Source organism: Microcebus murinus, chromosome 3, assembly GCF_040939455.1.
Source record: "Microcebus murinus isolate Inina chromosome 3, M.murinus_Inina_mat1.0, whole genome shotgun sequence".
Lineage (NCBI taxonomy): Eukaryota > Metazoa > Chordata > Mammalia > Primates > Cheirogaleidae > Microcebus > Microcebus murinus.
The window spans coordinates 25,443,137-25,464,614 of NC_134106.1; positions in this window are offsets into that span (position 1 = coordinate 25,443,137).

The following is a 21,478-nucleotide window of genomic DNA, read 5'->3' on the forward strand; positions in this document are numbered from 1 at the left end:
TCTCCCCTCAACAGAAACGCCAGTGTGACGCTGGGCTCTGTAGGGGGAAAAGCAGTTCTACCCCAATGACCAGGCGGCACTGATGCCCAGGAATGGACCTGGAGGTGGGAATTCTCTTCTCACCCCGCCTGCTGCTTACACAGCTACAGCTGTTCTCGGGTGGGGGTGGGGGTGGGGCTGGCGTAGGCGCACGGGACGGTCATCCAGGACTGCCGTCCCCAACCCCCAGGCAGCAGCCGGATACCAGTCTGTAACCTGTCAGGAACCAGGCCGCGCATCACCACCTGAGCTCCTCTGCCTCTTCCCAACCCCCACCGCCCTCCCACCCACCCATGGAAAAATTATCTTCCATGAAACCCGTCCCTAGTACGAACAATGTTGGGGACCGCTGATCCAGGCCGTTTAGGATCGGCTGCACTACCCCCCACCCCGACAGCGTACCCACCGTGCCCAGGCCCGCAGGGACCCACATCCCTCCCTTTAAGGGGCGGCAGCATCCTGCAGCGACCAACAAAGTCGTCCGCTTCAGGCTGAGAGAAGTTTCGCCCAGAGCCCATCTGGGCACAGAGCTGCAGGACAGGTGGCCCTTAGCTACATTAGGGCCTGGAGGACAGTGACAATGCCTATCTGAACTGAAAGTCCCGGGGACTGTGGTGAGATGGGCAGGTGGGTCCCTCGTCTGACCACCAGGCTGCAGAGCCGGAGCAGTCCCTCCCTCCTGCCTCCCCTGCCCCCAGACCTTGGTGCAATTCGGCGCCAGCTCCCTTGTCACCCTCGTCAGTGCTGGTGCTTCTGTTCACCACTGGGGTGTACAAGGGTGAGCCCGGCGGCCCAGCGCTGCCCAGCTTTGACCCCCACGGTAGGACATCAGGCACTCCACCGAGGACCCCACTGCCAGAGCAGACCGACCCCGCGCTCGCCGTGGCACCTGCGGTAGCCAGCTGCTGCGCATAGGCACCACCTACTGGCCGGCCGGTGGAACTGCGGCCCCGTACATCACTGCTACAGCCAGCGTCTGAAAAAGCCACTGCAAAGAGGCGATCTTCAACCAAGAAACACGTACAGAGCCTTGGCACCAAAATACTACCAAAATTCGAAGCTAAGTGAACAAACACAACGCACGTTAAAGACACCCCCTCAAGGGGTAAAAATAATAATTTTAATAAAATGTAATGCACTGGCCGGGCGCGGTGGCTCACGCCTGTAATCCTAGCACTCTGGGAGGCCGAGATGGGCGGATTGTTCGAGGTCAGGAGTTCGAAACCAGCCTGAGCAAGACCCCGTCTCTACTAAAAATAGAAAGAAATTAATTGACCAACTAAAAAAAATATATATATACAAAAAATTAGCCGGGCATGGTGGTGCATGCCTGTAGTCCCAGCTATTTGGGAGGCTGAGGCAGGAGGATCACTTGAGCCAGGAGATTGAGGTTGCTGTGAGCTAGGCTGACGCCACAGCCCTCACTCTAGCCTGGGCAACAAAGTGAGACTCTGTCTAAAAAAAAAAAAATTAATGCACTGGATTTATGAAGTGATATAGAGAGATGGCATATTTGTACTGTTTAGTTTTCTCATCTAGAAACACAGTATATCTCTCCACTTATTCAGGAATAACTTGGCCTTCGATATGCTTAATAATGTTCTCTATAAAGGGCTTATATATCTTTCATCTTTAATAAGATTTATTCCAACTGGGTGAGGTGGCTATGCCTATAATCCTAGCACTGCGGGAGGCTGAGGTAGGAGGATCACTTGAGTTCAGGCGCTCAAGACCAGCCTGAGCAAGAGCCACACCCCATCTCTACCAAAATTAGAAATCAGCAGGGCGCAGTGGCTCACATCCATAGTTCTAGCTACTCGGGAGGCTGAGGCAGGAGGATCACTTGAGCCCAGGAGTTTGAGGTTGCAGTGAGGCATGATGATGCCACTGCACTCTAGTTGGGGTGACAGAGTGAGCCTCTGTCTCAAAAAAAAAAGGTTTATTCCTAAATACCTTTTGGGTTTTGTTGCTATTATGGATGGAATATTATTCTATAACATACTGATTATTGCTAGTATAAGGAAAGGCTATTAATCTTTGTGTGTAAATCTTTTAACCAACTAATTTGCTGAAGTCTCCTTTTATGTCTCATCATTTACTTTTAAATTCTTTTAAATTTTCTATGTATACAATAATACATCTGTAAATAAAATGGTTTTGTATTTTTTGTTTCAATTCCTATACCTTATTTCTTGTCTTATTTTATTGACTATGACTAACTCTATACTGAATTATAAAGGTAAGTACACTTGATTTCTGAGTTTTAGCTATTAAATATGATGCTTGCTGTAGTATTTAAAGGACATTATTTGTCAAGTTAAGAGAATTTCTTTCATTCCTAGTTTGAGTTTCTTTCAATCATGAATGAGTATTAAAGTTTCAAAAATTTTATGCACCTATTAAAATCATCATATAGCATTTTCTTTAATCTGTTAATGTAAAGAATTACACTAGATTTTTGGATATCAATTATATTATAAATATATGATACACAAACATGTTATTTGAGTTTTTTGGTATCCATACTTATAAGTTTACTATTTACAGTTTTGATACCAAGATTATTCCAACTTTGTATAATAAGCTGTATAGTGTTTCATTTAAAATAATTTGCATTTACATACGATTAAAATTATCTGTCCCTTAAAGGTTCAATAAAACTTGCCTGTAAATCCATCTGGTTGTGATATCTTTTGGGTGTGGAGATTTTTCACTAGCAATTCATTCTAATAATGGTCACTACTAGCAAATGGACTGTAGCCATCATGAACAATGTAGATTTATTAATCACTTTGTGCCTCAATGTCCTCATCTGCATCTACTCCTAAAGCTTATTATTATTCATTTATTCAATATTTTTTCATTTTGAGACAACTGTGGTTTCTCATCTTTCATTAAATTTTTCTCATCTTTATTGGCATAAAGGTTTTTGTTATCATTTGCCATATTGCTTTTCTATTTGTAATTCTGCCTCTTTTTATTGTAAAAAAATTTTGGGTATTTTTTTTGGTTTGGGTTGGGGTTTTTTTGTTTTGTTTTGTTTTGGTTTGGTTTGGTTTTGAGACAGGGTCTTGCTCTGTCACCCTGGCTAGAGTGCAGTCATAGCTCACTGCAGCCTCAAACTACTGGGCTCAAGCCATCCTCCTGCTTCAGCCTCCCAAGTAGCTGGGACTACAGGCACATGCCAATACACCTGGCTAATTTTTTTTCTATTTTTAGTAGAGATGGGGTCTTGCTCTTGCTCAGGCTGATCTTGGACTCCTGACCTCAAGCGATCCTCCTGCCTTGGCCTCTCAGAATGCTACGATTACAGGCATGAGCCACCACACCTGGCCTTTTGTATACCTTTTTTTCTTCCCCCACAATTGGTCTTGCTTGAGATTTGTCTAATTTTTCTCTTCAAATAACTTATTTTTAGTGTTGTTGAGCCTATCTTAATTTTGTTTATTCTTATAATTTATTACTTACTTTATTATTTCCTTCCTTCTGTGTTCATACAAGGACTTGTACACATATATCAGTAACAGTTTTATTTGTAGCAGCCAAATTTGGAAATAATCCAAATGTCCATCAACAAGTAGATAAAGGACAATTTGTAGTACATTCACTCAATGAAATACTTCTTAATTTTGAAAAAAAACCTATTAATATACACAACAGCATGGCTATAACTCAAAAACCTTATGCTGAGTAAAAAGAAAAAGAGTACATACTGTATTATTCTATTCATAGAAAATTTTAGAAAAGATAAACTAATCAATAGTGACAAAGCATAACAGTGAGTGTCTGAAGTATAGATAAGGATGGGTTATTATTACTGAGAAGGGGTCCAAGAATGATGGAATATACTATATCTGGGTTGTGGTGGTAGTTATATAGGTATACAAATGTCCAAAACTCATCCAACTATCCACTTAAAAATGAGTGTATTTTATGTCTAAATTATACATTCATAAGCTTATTTTTAAAAAATACAATGAGATCTCTTTTCTAACCCATTGAAGTGGTTAATATTAAGATTGACAATACAAATGTTGTTGAGAATGTAGAGCAATTAGAACTCTCATACACTGTTGATGATACTGTAAAACTGTACGTTCACCTTAGAAAACTCATTGGCAATTTTTATTAATAATAAAGATATGCATATGTCTATAATACCTTATTATCTAGAAGTATATACCTAAGAGAAATGCAAACATGTGTCCACAAAAAGACCTTTCCAAAAATGTCCATAGCTGCTTTTTTTCCCCCAATAGTCAAAAATGGAAAACAGCTCAAATGCCCATAAATAACTGAAAGTAAATAAATAAATTGTAAATTAATCTGCATATATATCTACATCCTGTATGAATCTGTGTTAGCCGTGTGCACCTGGGCACATGTTTAACAGCTTTGGATATAAGCCTTCCACTTCTACCATCCTTCCTGGGCTCTAGTAAACATCATATTGTGAGTCCCTGTTTGTCTGGCTTAGTAAGGTCATTCTGGGGCTCTTGTTTGGAAAGCCCCTGTGCTATCCCCTGACCAGCTGGGAAGGTTTGGATCCCACGATAAGAAAGCACTTTGTAAATTGACCTAGATGACCTCTGAGCCAAACCATAGCAAGAAAATCCCTTCATTTGTTCATCTTTGATGTCCTCTTCTTTGACTTTATCTGTCTTTACCTTTCCTCACCTGGGAGGCTGAAAATAAGGAGTAGCTCAAAGCAAGGGGATCAGCAAGGCCCCTTTTGGTGTCAGAATTAGCCCTGTCTGAAGCTGAGTGATCAGCCCAGCTCACCAAGTATTTGAGAGAAAAATTGCAAGAGTAAACATAATGTTTTTGCCTAGAGTTTTTTCCCTCTGTATAGATCCCTGGAGAACCTGTAATGGCCACACGTATCTAACCTTGGGGGATTCTGGAACTGGCAAAATATCACCTCAGTTGAACAAACAACTGACCTATGAATTGATTCTCATTCTTCAGACTCCTGTTGGCTATTACAATACAAGCACCCTGAGGACAAAAATGACATGCCAAGCACCTAATAACTGCCCAGACTTCTTCCCTGAGCACACACTTTCTCTTGTCTATCCCAGGAGACCTCAGCTTAGGCAGCATCTTGCCCATCCAAAGGCCTTGAACTGGCCCTTCTGAAGAGGTCAATTAGCAAACCAGCATCAGACTGTTCTCTTTTATTTCAGGCTGCAGCAAAATGAGGCATCATTAATAAATGAACAGGATCAAAGGAAAGGCTTGTCTCCAATTAGGTGTCTAATTGACTATGATTTTCTTTGCACAAAATATGTTTCAGGTATTGAAGACCAACTCAGCAGAAAGAAGCCCAAGAGGGCTATATCAGATTTCCCTTTATTACACCCCTTAGTTCCAGAGCCCTTTGCTCTCCACCTGAGCTTAAGATATTTGCTTCCTGGAGAAAACCTTTAATAAGCCGTGAAGAGCCCTGAAGAGCCCTTTAAACATCCATTCCCTCCCGGTTGCAACATTCTAAGCAGATAAAGCAGGCAAGTTATTTGGTACAAATATAAGCTTGGGAGCAGGAGGCCTGGCATGATTTTAGGAGGAAATTAAATAACTCATAGCTTATAGAATGAGACAACATGTTGCAAGAACACACACCACCCCACTCACTACCTCATAAGGTATATCCTTGGTCAGATTCCTACTTTTCCAGAAGGAAACAGTTCTAGTGTTTACACCTGTGAGAGGTACACTGGGGCCCAGTCTGCCACGTGCCATAGATCTACATGGGGTTCGCTAAGGACCCTTTGCTGGTAAGTGTTTGTGAATTTTCAAATCCTTCAAAACTTTGCCCTATGTTTACACCTAGAATTTAGAGTTGAGTTCAAAGCTGATGGGTATAAGTTTAGCCTGAATCCAGCTAAACCTGAGGTTATGGATCCTCCCAGATTTGTAGGTAAGAAAAAGAGCAGAGCAAAGATTAGGGGAACAGGAATGCATTGAGGAAATTTCAGAGCAACCTATCAAATTAACAGTAGTTAGCCCTATGTGGCGCCACACAATGTTTAGTGTTAAAGTGTGAGACATGGGCCCTGGACCCCAGAGAGGACAAGATATGCAGCTATAAAAGGATGAAGAAACCATCCTAGGACCCAGTTAGTTGTGTGCGACCAGAGGTAAATGCATTAACAATACATCAGCATCAGCAAAGGGAGTCTGTGGCCTTCCTCTAGGAGTCATGGAAGCTTCAAAGGGGCGAGTGAGACTTGAACAGTGTTCTGACAAAGAATGTGGATTAGCTGAGGAGGAGACGTGGGGACGGGGAGACATTCTTGATTTGGTCGGAAGACTAACAAAGCTTGGTGGGAGTCATGGGGTAGGGGAGCAGAGATTGCATGCAGAACATTCATGTGACAAGAAGGAAGCAGAAAAAGAGTGGAGATGAGGTTCATAAGATAAGAGCCAAACCACAGAGGGTCTTATAAACTGATGAGTTTGTTTGACTTGGTGCGTTAAGAAATACAAAGCTGAATTGTAAATCTCTCCACTCCATTGCTGTTAGCTCCAAGACCAAGGTGAGGCAAGTGAGGTGAATGAGGTGCTTGCCTCTAGTGCAAAATTTAAGGAGGCACCAAAAACTCAGAAACCAAGAGAAACAATATTTCAATGCAGCATTTAAAAATAAAATTAACATTAAAAACTCCATGATGAGCAAAATATCAAAATTTTAAATGAAGCTAGCATCAGTGACAGTGGTATGCTAAACCCTATTAAATTCTGAGACAAATGGAAAACTATGCAATACTGCTCTTGTCCTCTTTTTGAAAACTCACAACATATGTTAGCATATTAAAGACTTTGAAAAATGCTGCAGAAAAGAGTTCCACTCAATTTCGTTTAATGCTGCCGATCCCAGATGCATTTAACCACACAACTTTTTTGCAAGCAACATCTCATATAACTGTAGAATATTTTTCAGGACAAGCTAATATCATCTAACTTTGTTTTTAACTGATGAAGAAAGCAAGACATTGACAGTCAGCAAGATCTTTCTAGTTAACAAGGAGGAAATTGATGAAAAATATTGTAAACATCTGAGTTCTATTCTTCATGAATAAGTGTGGTACAATGAACAGTTTTTAACCTTTATTTAATTATTTCCACAGACTTTAGGTCAGTATGATTATTAATTCATTGAGAACTGTCTGTGAATATGATTGCTTAAACTGTGAGGGATTAGGTTAAATCTGTGCTGATTTCAAGGTAAAAATACCCCTAGTTTCTGCTCACTGTATGGGGAAAATGATCATCTAAAAAAGTAATCTTGCTACAAATAAGAGTTATAAAATCTGGACAAAATACAAAAAGTACACAAGCCTCTGGAGACTGAACAAATACAGTGTTGGAAGGATAGTCAAAACCTGCCGCAACGAACACAATGAGTTCCCATTTTTGTCACTTTGCTCTGAAAGCAGTAACTTAAAGATGGATCAATAAAAACTATACAATCTAAACAACGGGAAAAAAAGAATAGAGTCTTTTGGAATATGGAACAATTTCAAAAAGTCTAACATATGTTTAAGTGTTGTCAAAGAATAAAAGGAGAAAGAGAACAGGATAGAAAAAATATTTGAAGAAATAATGGCCAAAAACTTCCAAAATTTGGTTAATGACTTAAATTATAGATTCAAGTAGTTCCATGAACCCAAAATATGATAAATTTGAAAATAATCAAACCTGGGCATATCATGCTCAAACAGCTGAAAACCAAAGATAAGGGGAAAATTATGAAATCAGTCTGAGAAAATAACACATTATATTCCACAGCTATTTGAATGATCATGACTTCTCATCAGAGACCAGGGAGGCCAGCATATTTTAGTAAAGCAACATCTTTAAAGCATTGACAGAAAAAAAACCACATATTAACTAAGAAATTTTTTGTACCCTGCAAAAAATATCTTTCAAGAATGAAGGTGAAACAAAGGTATCTTCAAATAATGAAAAACTAAGGATATCCATTGCCACTAGGCTTGTACTACAAGAAATGTCACAGTGAGTTCTTCAGGCTGAAGGGAAATAATACCTTGGGAAACCTCTCAGGAAAGAGTAAATATAAGGATATTTATAAAATATTATTTCTGCTCTTAATTTCTTTATAATACAGATGACCATTTGGAGATAAATTTATAACAACTATAACATAAAGAATGGTGAAGGCATAAATGGATGAACCTATACAATTTAAAGGATTATATATTTCATGAAAAATAGTATAAGATTAACTCTAAATTATTAAATCTAAGATTAACTCAGAATCTAAAAAACTAAGAATATATATTGCAATTCCTAAAACAGCAACTAAAAATACAATACTAAGAAATATAGCTAAAATTCCAATACATAACATTGAAAAAGAATTCTAAAATGTATGTAAATAATGTAAAAGAAGGCAGAAGGAGATAATAGAGGAACAATGCAAAAAAGGAGCAACCAAATAAATAATAAATTCATAGAACTAAATCCAGTCTTATTAATAATTTCATTAAATGCCAATGGACCAAACATTTCAAAGATTATCAGAATGGATTTTTATAAAGGCAAGATTAAATTTATGTTGTCTATAAGGAACATGTTTTAAGTATAAAAACAAAGATTAAATATAAAGATCGAAAGTAAATAGATGGAAAAATATATACTATGTAAACAGTCAGCATAAGAAGGCTGAAATGGATAGGTGAATATCAGATAAAATAGACTCTTAGATAAAGAGTAAAGAACACAGCATTACCAAAGATAAAGACAGCATTTCATTTTGATAATGTTATCTCCTGGCTTTTAGCTTGATTAATTGAGAAGATATAATAATCAAAACTATGTATACAAATACTAATAAAGCCTCAAAATACAGGAAATGAATAATTTAATCGATAAAATTAAAACAGAAATAAACAATCCCAAAATCAGAGTATGAGAATGTAATGCCTCTCTGTCAGGAGCTGATAAAACAACCAGACCAAGAAAAATTAATAAAAGGTAATATATTTCATTGTGGTTTTGATATGTATTTCCCCAATCAGTAATAATGTTGAGTATCTTTTCACATACTTACTGGCCATTTGTATGTCTCCTTTGGAAAAATATCTATTTAGGTTCTTGGCTCATTTTAAAATTATGTTATCTGGGGATTTTTTGCTATTGAGTTGTATGAGTTTCCTTACATATTTTGAATATTAACTTCTTATCAGATATATGGTTTGCAAATATATTCTCCCATTATACAGGTTGCATTTTCATTTTGTTCATTGTTTCTTTTGCTGTGCAGAAACTTTTTAGTTTGATGTAATCCCACTTATTTTTTATTTTGTTGCCTGTGTAGTTGGTGTTAAGTCCAAAAAATCAATTGCTAAGACAGAAACAAAAACAATAGAGAAAATCAATGAAACGAAAAGCTGGTCTTAGAAAAGATCAATAAAATTAATAAACCTCTAACAAGACTGACCAATGGGAGGAAAGGGAAAACACAAAGACATTGAAAGAAAAATAAGGGTATATTATAGACAATTCTATGCTCATAAATTTGATAATATACATGGATTTGTTCAATGCCTTGAAAGACATAAACTACCAAAACTCACTAAGAAGAAATAAATAACTCGAGTAATACTGTATGTAGTTTGAAATTGAATTTGCAGTTAAAAACCTTTCAACAAAGAAAACTGCAGGCCTAGATTGTTTCACTGGTGAATTCTATGAAACATTTAAGGAAGGAATAATATCAACTGTATACCATCTCTTCAAAACAAGAGAGAGAAGACTTTAACTAATTTTATGTTGCAACACCTAAGTGGACATATAGGAGTAACATTTATCAGGTGTCTGGGGTGGGAGTGGGGAGGAGGGGACGGGTATATACAACCAAACGAGTAAGATGTGCAACGTTTGGGGGATGGACACACTTGAAGCTCTTACTCGAGGTGGCGGGGGGCCATGGGCAACATATATATAACCTTAACACTTGTACCCCCATAATACGTTAAAAGAAAAAAAAGAGAGAGAGAGAGAGGGAAAGGAGAAGTGGACACAGCGAGTTTAGGCAACTCTTTCTGGAGTTTTGCTCCAGTAAAGTAAAACAGAGAAAATGAAGGTGTCAGACTTTTCAGGCTGCTATAACAAAATACTTAGAATGGCGGCTTATAAACAACAAAATATATTTCTTACAGTTCTCAAGGCTGGGTAGTCTCAGATTAAGGTGCCAGAAGAGTTGGTGTCTGGTGAGGTCCCATTTCCCATAGATGATGCCTTCTGTATGTCCTCACATGGCAGAAGTGACAAAGCAGCTTCCTTTTATATGAGCACTAATCCCATTCATAAGTGCAAAGCCCTCATGACTGAATCCCTTCTCAAATGGCCCACCTTTTAATACTATCACATTGGGTATTAGGTTCCAAGGTACAAATTTTGGGGGAACACCAGCATTCAGACCATAGCAGAGGATCATCAGAGGTTGATATCTGGACAAAGGACCAGGGAGTGTTATTTTGTTTTAAATAAAATGAAACATATTGTATGTTTAGATTGCTGAGGAGAATGTCCCACTTTAGAGGAAAACGTGATGATACAGGACAGAAAGAAGCAAAGCCCCTGAAAATGTAGGGAGAGGATGGAATTTGGTGCATCAGTGGTTACTCAAGACCTTAGTCTTCAGTGATATAAAAACCCTTGTGGCTATAAAGTTATCAGCATTTATAACGTAGTATAATATAATACATCTATATTCTCTGACAACAGTCATCCATGTGTTTGTGAATAATGGAGTTTAAGCTATTACAATATTATCAAATAATAGAAAAATATACAAAATAAAAATGTAGACAGAGGTGATTTATTAAAGAAATTGAACATTCACAGCAACCAGTAATACTCATTGTGGACCTTTGAATCCTATTCCCTCTACCTCCCCACCCCCTCCCCAAAAGTGATTACTTTCCTGACCTTGGTTGTAATCATTTTCTTGCATTTCTTTACAGTTTCATCACACAGTGTGATTCAATAAATGCTACAATTCAGTGTTGACTTGCTTTTTAAATTTTAAACAAATGGAATCATATATTAAAAAAAAATTTTATGTTGCAAGCATTATCTTAGTACTCAAACCAAGCAAAAACATTACTAGGGAACAAAACCATAGACCAATATCCCTCATTAACATAAATGTAAAAATCCTCAACAAAATATCAGGAAATCAAATCCATCAAAAAAAATATGATAATATATTATGAACAATAAGGGCTTATCCTAGGTTTGGTTCAACATTCAAAAATCTATCAATCTAAGTCACAATATTAACAGACTAAAGAAAACCATATGATTATCTCAATAGATACAAAAAAAATCACTTGTCAAAATTCAACATCTATTTATATATTTTTTAAAAACTTTTAGGAATCTATAATAAGGAAACTTCCATAATCTGATAAATGGAATCTCTCTCTCACACACACACACAACAAACAAACAATACAACTGGTAATGATGGAAAAAGAAGTGCTTTCTTCCTAAGCCTGAGAACAGATAATAATATCCTCTATTACCAGTCCTAGTCGATGTTTTGCAAAAACCCTACCCAGTGTAATAAGATTTTTTAAAAAGATGATTAAAAATAAATAAATAAAAAATCCCTTGAAAACATATTGTTTCTGTAAAATATTCCAAAAAACTATTTTTAAAAAGCTCCTAGAACAAACTAGTGAGTTTGTCAGAGTTGCAGGATATATAATCAAGGTACAAAAATCTATTGTGTTTCTATATACTAGCCTTGAATTCCCAAAATAGAAAGTTCAAAATTTACAAAATGGTGCCATTTACAATAACATACAAAAAGCAGACTACTTGGATGTAAATCCTACAAAGTACATATAAGTTCTGTGTGCAGAAAAGTACAATGCACTGATAAAAGAAATCAAGTAAGACCTAAATAAATGGAGAGATGTACAATGTTCATGGATCAGAAGATTCAATCTTGATGTCAGTTCTCCCCAGATTAAGTTATAATTATAATGCAATACAAATCAAAATCTCAAGAGACTTCTTTTTTAGATAATAAAAATCTGAACCCTTGGCTGGGCGCGGTGGCTCACACCTGTAATCCTAGCACTCTGGGAGGCCGAGGCGGGCGGATTGCTCAAGGTCAGGAGTTCGAAACCAGCCTGAGCAAGACCCCGTCTCTACTATAAAAAAATAGAAAGAAATTAATTGGCCAACTAATATATATAGAAAAAATTAGCCGGGCATGGTGGCGCATGCCTGTAGTCCCAGCTACTTGGGAGGCTGAGGCAGGAAGATCGCTTGAGCCCAGGAGTTTGAGGTTGCTGTGAGCTAGGCTGACGCCATGGCACTCACTCTAGCCTGGGCAACAAAGCAAGACTCTGTCTCAAAAAAAAAAAAAAAATCTGAACCCAAAATTAATAAGGAAAAACTAAGAATTACAATAGCCAAAAAAGTTGTGAGAATGAAAACATTGGAGAATCCACATGACTTAATATCAAAGCTCATAAATTTAAATCAAACAAGACAATGCAGAACTGACAAAAGGACAGGCAGAACTCCATCAGTGATATAAAATAGAGAGTGCAGAAATACACCCTGCAAATACAGTCAACAGGTTTTTGGCTAATGTACAAAAAAAAAAAATCAATAGAAAAGAGTTAGTCTTTTCAACAAATGGTGCTAGAGCAATTGCTTCTGCACAGCCAAGGAAACTATCATGAAAGCAAAAGGACAACCTACAGTATGGGAGAAAATATTCACATGCTGCACATCTGATACAGGGTTTATAACTAGAATCTATATAGAACTCAAGAAAATCAGCAAGATAAAATCTAACAACCCCATTAAAAAGTGGGCAAAGGACATGAACAGAAACTTTTCAAAAGAAGACAGAATAATGGCCAAGAAACATATGAAAAAGTGCTCAACATCTCTAATTATCAGAGAAATGCATATCAAAACCACAATAAGATATCACTTATCTCCAGTGAGAATGGCTTTTATCAAAAAGTCCCAAAACAATAATTGTTGGCATGGATGCAGAGAGATAGGAACATTCATACACTGCTGGTAGGACTGCAAACTAGTACAACCTCTGTGGAAAGTAATACCGAGATACCTAAAAGGGCTACAAGTAGAGCTACCATTTGATCCAGCAATCCCATTACTGGGCATCGACCCAAAGGAAAAAAGACATTCTATAAAAAAGACATCTGCACTAGAATGTTTATAGCAGCACGATTTGCAATTGCAAGGATGTGGAAACAACCTAAGTGCCCATCAATACATGAGTGGATTAATAAAATGTGGTATATGTATATCATGGAGTACTATTCAGCTATAAGAAACAACGGTGATGTAGCACCTCTTGTATTATCCTTGATAGACCTGGAGCTCATTCTACTAAGTGAAGTTATCATGAGAATGGAAAAACAAGTACCACATTACTCACCATCAAATTGGTATTAATTGATTGATCAGCACTTATGTACACATATAGTAGTAACATTCATCAGGTGTCTGGCATGTTTGGGGGGAAGAGGACATGGGTATATTCACACCTAATGGGTATGGTGCACACCATCTGGGGGATGGACATGCTTGAAGTTCTGACTCTGGAGGGGCAAAGGCAATGTATGTAACTAAAACATTTGTACCCCCGTAATATGCTGAAATTTTAAAAAATGGTGCTAGAGCAATTAGATAGTCATATACCTCCCCCACCAAAAAGTTAACCTTAACCCATACCTTACATCATCTTACACAAAAACTAACTCAAAATGTATCGTGTAATTAAACAACAACAACAACAACAAAACCAAACATGAATCTATAAAGCATCTAGAAGAAAACAAAGGAGAAAATCTTTACAACCTTGGGTTTAGCAAAGAGTTCTTTAGCTATGACACCTGAAGTATGAATCATGAAAGAAAAAATTTAATAAATTTGACTCCATCAAAATTAAAATTTTTATCTGTTAAAGACACTCTTAAAAGAATAAAAAGACAAGCCTCGGGCTAGTAGAAAATATTTTCCACACGTATATTTGACTAAGCATTTGTATTCAAAATATATTAATATAAATATTTCTCAAAACTCTACAATAAGAAAGTTCAGAGCACTCAGAGGGCTTACAGTCTATTGGAGAAAGGTAGACAATAAACATGTAGAAAAGGAATTATAAAGGGTTTTATAAATCATTACAGGAAATAAAGTGCACCCAGGGTGGGATTATGTAGCATTATGTTGAACAGGATGGGCAGGAAAGGCCTTTCTTATCTGTGATGCCTGAGCACAGACCTAAATGAAGTGAGAGATGACACATGGGTGTCTAAAAGAAGAGCATTCCAGGCAGGGGAGCAATCATCTGCAGAGATCCTGGGGCTATGGAGTTCTTCAAGAACTTCCTATAAATCAGCATGCTGATGGACAGTGGGCCAGGCGGAGAGTAGTAGAGATGAAGTCACAGAAGTGATGGGGCCCAGGTTCTGGAGCACTTTGTAGGCCACTGCAGAGACTTATTGTTTTACTCTGGGTAAGATGGAAAGCCAAGGGTGGTTTTGAAGGTGATGTGAAAGAGTTTATGAATACTTGTAAAAGTGTCAGTCTCACTGCTTGCTGTGTCAAGAATAAACCATGTGGGAGCAAGTATGCAAGTGGGGAAACCAGTTAAGAGACTTTTGCAACAAATCTAAGTGCGAGAGAGACTGTGGTGTCTTTTAAAAAGGTGGTGGAGAGGAGTGGTGAGATTCTTGCTAAATGTCAAAGGGAGATCAGGCAGAATAGGAGCACCTAGGTGACTCTGATGCAGAGGTGCCCAAAGAATAGAGATTTATTCAAAGGGTAACTGGAAACCATTAGTTAGCTTTCAGCCAAGAAATGTGTACTGTGATTTACTGGTTTGTGATCATTGGATTGTGGGTCTTGGGAGGCCAAGCAGGAGCTACAGCCCCATTAAGGTGATGGAAGGAAACGGGGAGGAGTGCATTCCTCTCTATGCTCCATCTTTGGGACTGTGTGTTCAAATGCAACATAGTAAAAGGTTTATCAAATAAAAACTTCTTTAGAGCCCAGACTCCTTGACCTGATACTCAAAGTCCATTCTTCATTCTTGTCTCCAGCCATAATGGGTGGGGTCCCAAGCACCTGTGCTTCTCACCTTGACTGCTCATGAGTCCATGCAGGAATCCTTTCCTCTGTCTTTGCTGAGGCTGTTCCTTCCTCCTTCAGCGGTACACCTCTTGCTCCTCCTACCTATCAAAAGCTCCTTCATCCTTTAACTTCTCTTGGCGAGTCTTTCTCCAACTCCTTCCCTCAAGTCAGAGTCCACTGCCCCACTCTCTCTTACCCCATAGTACTCTTATATACTTCTGTTATAGCCTCATCACAGCCTAGTTTGCCTGATACTCCCACAAGATTCTGAGCACCCTCAGGGCAGGGACTGTCTTATTTTCCTGTAATGAGTGTATAGTATACTCTAGACACTCAACAATTGTGTTTGTCAAATTTTACTAAATGCAAGTAGAGAATGGTGCTAATGAGTTGGTCTTTTTTCCCTGGTGAACATCAGGCAACTCCTAGAGCAAACTCTGTCTCAGACAACTCTTGTAAATTGAAAATGGCAATCAGTGAAGTTTTGTCTTCTACCTCTCACTAGATTCTGTTCTTCACAACAAGATTGTGGACTTTGCTTACTTTGCTTTGCTCAGGAACCACTGTCATGCACTGGCTATTGTTCAAATTCTGAAAACACTGTTTCATATATTTTGTCTTCACTTTTGAAAGATGCTTTTGCTGTGTACAGAATTCAGAGTCTACAGGTTTTTATTTCTTCCAATACTTTAAATATGATATTCTATTGTCTTTCAGCTTGCCTAGCTAGTTTCTAACAAGAACTCCTCTCATTTTAATGTTGTTCCTCCACATCTAGTATTTATCTCTTTTTCTCCTCTGTCAAGCTTAAAATTTTTTTCTTTATCTTTGATTTCAGTAATTTGACTACAATATTTGTAGATGTGTCCTTCTCTGTATTTATCCTTCTTAGAGATCTCTGAGCTTCTTGGATCTATGGTATGTAGTCTTTCGTTAATTTTGAAAAATGTCTCAACTATTACCTCTTTAAATATTTCTTATGCCCTTCCTTTTCTTCCCACCCCCACCAATATTTTGAGATTCTAATTACAAATTTTTTTCTCTCTGTTTCAATTTAGATAAATCTAACCATCTATTTTCAAGTTTGCTAATTATTTCTTCTACTGTTTCCAGGTCTGCTAAGCCCATCAATTCTTTGTTTCTGATATTGTGGGGTGATTTAGCATTTCCATTTGAATTTCTATAGTTTTTATCTTTTTGCTGACATTCCTCATCTGTTCATGCATATTAACCACCTTTTCCTCCAAATCCTTCAATATATTAAGGACAGTTATTTTAAGTCCCTGTCTGATAGTTCTTATATCTAGGCCATTTTTTTGTCTCATTCTATTGACTGCTTTATCTCTTGACAGTAGATCAGGATTATTTGCTTTGTTTTGTAAGTGTATATGTGTGTTTCATAATTTTTTTATTGAACACTAGACATAAAAGCACAATAGAGACTGAAGGAGATGGCATTTATATCCCAAATTAAGCATGCCTTTTCTATCAAGCCACTAGTAGGTAGAAGGAACAGGGTTAAGTCAATCTGGTCAATAATTGAGATAGATTTGGGTTTTGTTTTACTATATTTACATAGGATGCACCATACACTTCAAATCTTTCCACTGATGAGCTGCTGCTACCTTGTGCATGTGTAAGGCCTGGAAGGCCAGAGGTATTGTTTCTTCTCTCTTCCCTACCCTCAGCTTTCAGCGTGCCTATGCCGTAGTGAGTGCTTCTCTCTTTATTCTCCCAGTGGCAGTCTGCTGTTGCTTGTTATTGGCTGTGAGTGTGCGGTGGACATAGCATGGTTTCTAGGCTCCCCTACCCCAGCCTCAATCTTAAGGTGACCCTGTGGGGCTGGGCCATCATGCAGGGATTTCTCACCATTCCTGCTCCACATACCGCCTCTGCAGCCAAATGCTTGACTGTTGGGGAGTCTTGGTCTGAATGGAGTTTCCTGCCCCCAGACTCCTACATGGAGCAGACCTCTTCCTTGTGTCCTGCAGGATTCTGGTCCTGACTGGGTTTCCTTCCCTCTTCCCAGGGCAGACAGCATTTGCATCTACCCTTCCCTTGGTGTCAGAGTAACATTGCCTGCAACAGGAGCAATGTCCTGCCCCCCCTCCTGCCAGTAGACAGTTAGTGCTTGTTACTTAGCACAAGGCTCATGGTAGGAGCTGGTGGATTTTCTGCCCCTCCACCAGGGAGACACAATTTTTGCCACTACCCCTTTCTCAGTGATAGTATATAGGAAACTGGCACTGGGGATAGGACAGTTTCCTGGATCCCCCATTTTCTGGCTGTTTTTTTTTTCTTTTTTGCTTTATCCCCTCACCTAGAAGCAGCAGACCCTTGCCTGGGCCCTGAGATAAGGAGCGTTTCCTACCCCTCCCACAGAGGTTTCCAGCTTTTGCTTTGTATAAGAGAAATGCTTGGAAGAGGGTGACCTTTTGTGACTGTGCACCACCAAGGAGGTCTCCTTCCTTGTCCCCAATTCATCCATTAAGCTCCAAGTGGAGGTCTGGGTGAGAGACTTGTCATGTAGACTAAGGGCACCAACTCACCCTGATTTGCTTGGGACTTTCCCAGTTTGAGCACAGAAACCCCTCAGTCCGGGGCATATAGGATGGTTGATCAACCAAGCATCTGAGGCTCCCAGAGATTCTAAACCCTCATGCTAGGCTGTATTTAAATTTCGTTTACATTTCCATTGTTTTCTTCTTTCCTATTCTTATGGCTGTCACCTCTTCCTCCCATACTCTGCCAAAAAGGAAAGTTTATATATTCCAGCCCACTCTTTGGAATTCCGTCCTTATGGTTGCTTTCCTATCTCAGCCCATTAAAACAGCAGTCCTCAATGTTTTTGGCACCAGGGATCAGTGTAATGGAAGACAGTTTTTCCAAGGACTGGGTGTAGGGAGTTGGGAGGTGGGGGGATGGAGCTCAGGCAGTAACAGAAGTGATGTGGAGCAGTTGTAAATACAGATGAAGCTTTGCTGGTTCACCCGGGGCAGCCCAGTTCTTAAGTTTCACGGAAGACAATTTTTCCATGGACAGTGGTGGTGGGGGTGGAGCTCAGGCGGTGATGCATAGCCCAGTTCCTAACAGGCCATGGACCAGTAACGGCCACAGCCCAGGGGTTGGTGACCACAGCATTAAAAGACTTAAGAACATCTCATTTTTAGGGTGATAATCTCTTGGGTCTTTCTACATGCTAAGTGGAAACAGAACTCCTCGGCCCCTTTGCTTTTAGAGAATTGAGCTGTGGCATTAGATTATGGTCCTTTTAGGAGGACATCGCAGGAAGCTGTACAAAAGTGACCACTGCATTTACTGTACAGCCGTTCAAATGAATGTAGCTCCCAATATCATACAGTGAAGAAATTTGTCATGAGTCTCAGTACCAGTAATAGCTGTGTTCTCCTAGTCAACTAGTACCTTTTTTAGTTTTGTTTTTAGTTTTATGGATGTTGTGAATTTAGCAACTGATCATTTCCTTCCTGACTTTGAAGATTTAGCACCCAATTTAGGTCTAGGTGTACATGTGGCCACCGTACGTGATCTTCTAGCATGTGTCTTTGCATTTTGGCTTTGTCTCAGCTTTATTTCATTTTTACAGCTATTTTTACTCACCTCCACTTATTTGTTGCTAGTATATCCTGTTACAAACTACCTCAAAGAAGTCTTTTAACAAAATAGTATCTGAAAGGTAATTGTAACAAATGAAAGCATGGTTGAATTGACACAATTTAATTGATTGTATGGTGTTTCTTTCTAGTCAACACTGAAAAATGCCTCCCTATAAGGAAGGATCCTTTCTGGGGGGCCTCTGGGGTGAAGGGAAGCAAAGGCCCTGAAAAGAGAAAGCCCTGATGTTTGCTTTTCCTCGGGATGCTCCCATCTCCCCGCTGGCCTCCCCAAACTTGGATGCTGCCACACACATCTCAAAACAATGACTTCACCTCTTTCTCGCAAGTGTCCCTGTTACGCAGACCTAAAACCATCTTTACGAGGTGAGCTGACAGAAATACAATTGAATTATTTATCGTGCGGCACAGCCATATGGTGTGTGTTTAAAGAAACTCAGCTTCACTTATGAAATGGGGCTCTGAGACGAGTGTATTCTCTGTCTCAGAGGGACTGCTCTCCCTGGGAGGACAGAGCGGGAGTCAGGTTTGTGCAGGCTGGTGCTGGAGAGGGAAGAAGCCCACACAGCTGGGGGAGGCCCCCCTCTTCTCAGGCCATTTGCTTCCCTTCATTGTCAACCCTCCCCCGGGCCCTCACACATCATTCCCCACCTTCCTTTACCCTTTCTTTCTGTTCTCTTCCTCCCCCAAGCTAGCCTGCCGTGTGCGACAGCTATTGGATAGCCCTCTAGTAAACAATCTAGATTCTGATTGCACTGAGCAACACTGGACTCTGAACCCCAAAATGAAGGGACTATAGGAACTAGCACAGATTGGTGCATACTTTAACCTTCCCTGAAAACTTATTTCATTCATCCAGATCCCAATCTATAGCTGGTGGGGAAAAATGGGACACAATACAAATAACATAGACCCTTTGACGATCACAACCCAGTGGACTTGCAAAGAGAATGAACAAATCCCTTACCCAGAAATTTAATCCCCTCAATGGGCTGTTAAAGCATCCAAGCACTCACAGTACCACCTGGTCCATGCCTCTTTCTTTCATCATGGGATAGTGTAGATGCTATAAAACTATTGTCCCCAACTTCCGGGCCATGAACCGGTACCAGTCTGCAGACTGTCAGGACCCAGGCTGCACAGACTCCTGAGCTCTGTTCCGCTGAATTGACCCCTGTTCGTGGAAAAAAATTGTCTTCCACGAAACTTAGGAATGAGGTCACACAGGAGGAGGTGAATGGTGGGTGAGCCAGGGGAGCCTCGAAGCTTCCTCTGTATTTACAGCTGCTCCCCATGGCTGACATCACCACCTGTGCTCCACCTACCCCTCCCTGTCCATGGAAAAATTGTCTTTTATGAATCTGGTCCCTGGTGCCAAAAAGGTTGGGGGCCGCTGAAACAATCAACAGCCTTCTCTAGAAGGAGTCACTTTACATTTGCTGTTCCCCTTCTTGCTTGCTTTGCCTGGGTTGCACAGCCTTTTAGAGAACCGCAAGACCAGGCAGGACAGGAAATAACTCTGCATGAGTCCATTCTTCCACGTGCCCAGAGCTTTCTCCCCTGCTTCTTGGTGACATCACCACAAGGTAGACACAAAACATCACGACAGCAATTGTAATCCTACAGAGTTGTAAAACCATAGATTTATTTGTTCCCAAAGAGGTGTAAGCCACCTAAATCACTGTTTAATTGCATATTTCTCATTAGAGCTCTTTTTGTCTTTTAGAATATGGTGGTGCCAACGTTGCTCCTTATGAAGGTAAGTGTTGAGGATGAGAGGAATTTGTGAACTGAGACCTTTTCCATCCAGAACACAAATGATGTCTCCATTATGCCAAGGTGGGGAAAACCACATTTTGTCAAGTAAGTTTATGACAAGGACATCAGCCTGATTGTCCCACAGAGTGATGGAAATGGATCACACACAAACATGCCCAGGACCGCATGTGCACATCCGAATTGTGGAACAGTACTTAAGCTCTGGCTATTTTTCTCCTGCATGAGTTCTGTAGAAATCCAAATGGGAGCCCTGCAGCTTGTGCTTTAAGTAGAAAAAAAAGCAGACTTCTGAGCCTCAAAGGGACAAGATGAGATAGCCGCTCTGACCAACTGTGCACCATGAGGGAGCATTTCAACCCTGTGGGTCTCAGTGTTTCTGTCTATAACATGAAAGGGTGGGACTAGCTGATGTCTGAGGTCTGCTTCAGCTCTCTAAGTCTGAATCCTAAAAAACAAACAAAACTCAACATCCTCTACAAGGCCATCAGGAAAACATTCATTTTGTGAAAGCTACAGCAAGAACAGGACATGGTATCTTGTTAGCTAAGGAACTGTTACATTATTTTAAATAAAAACCACTCCATGGAAACCTCAATTACTCATTATTTTCTTGCACCCTATTTTCAGGAGAAATGGAAAGAGGTATGTCTAGGGATGAGCACACATTCAGATCTTGTATTTCATCCACTTACATATCCTAGACCTAAAGAAAGAAAACTGGAGTTTAACACAACTGCCCTAGCAGAGGTCCTCAAGCTTTTTAAATAGGGGGCCAGTTCACTGTCCCTAAGACCGTTGGAGAGCCATTGGAGAGCGCCCACATTCCACACATGCGCACTGTGGGCCCAGGATGAGTTGGCTGC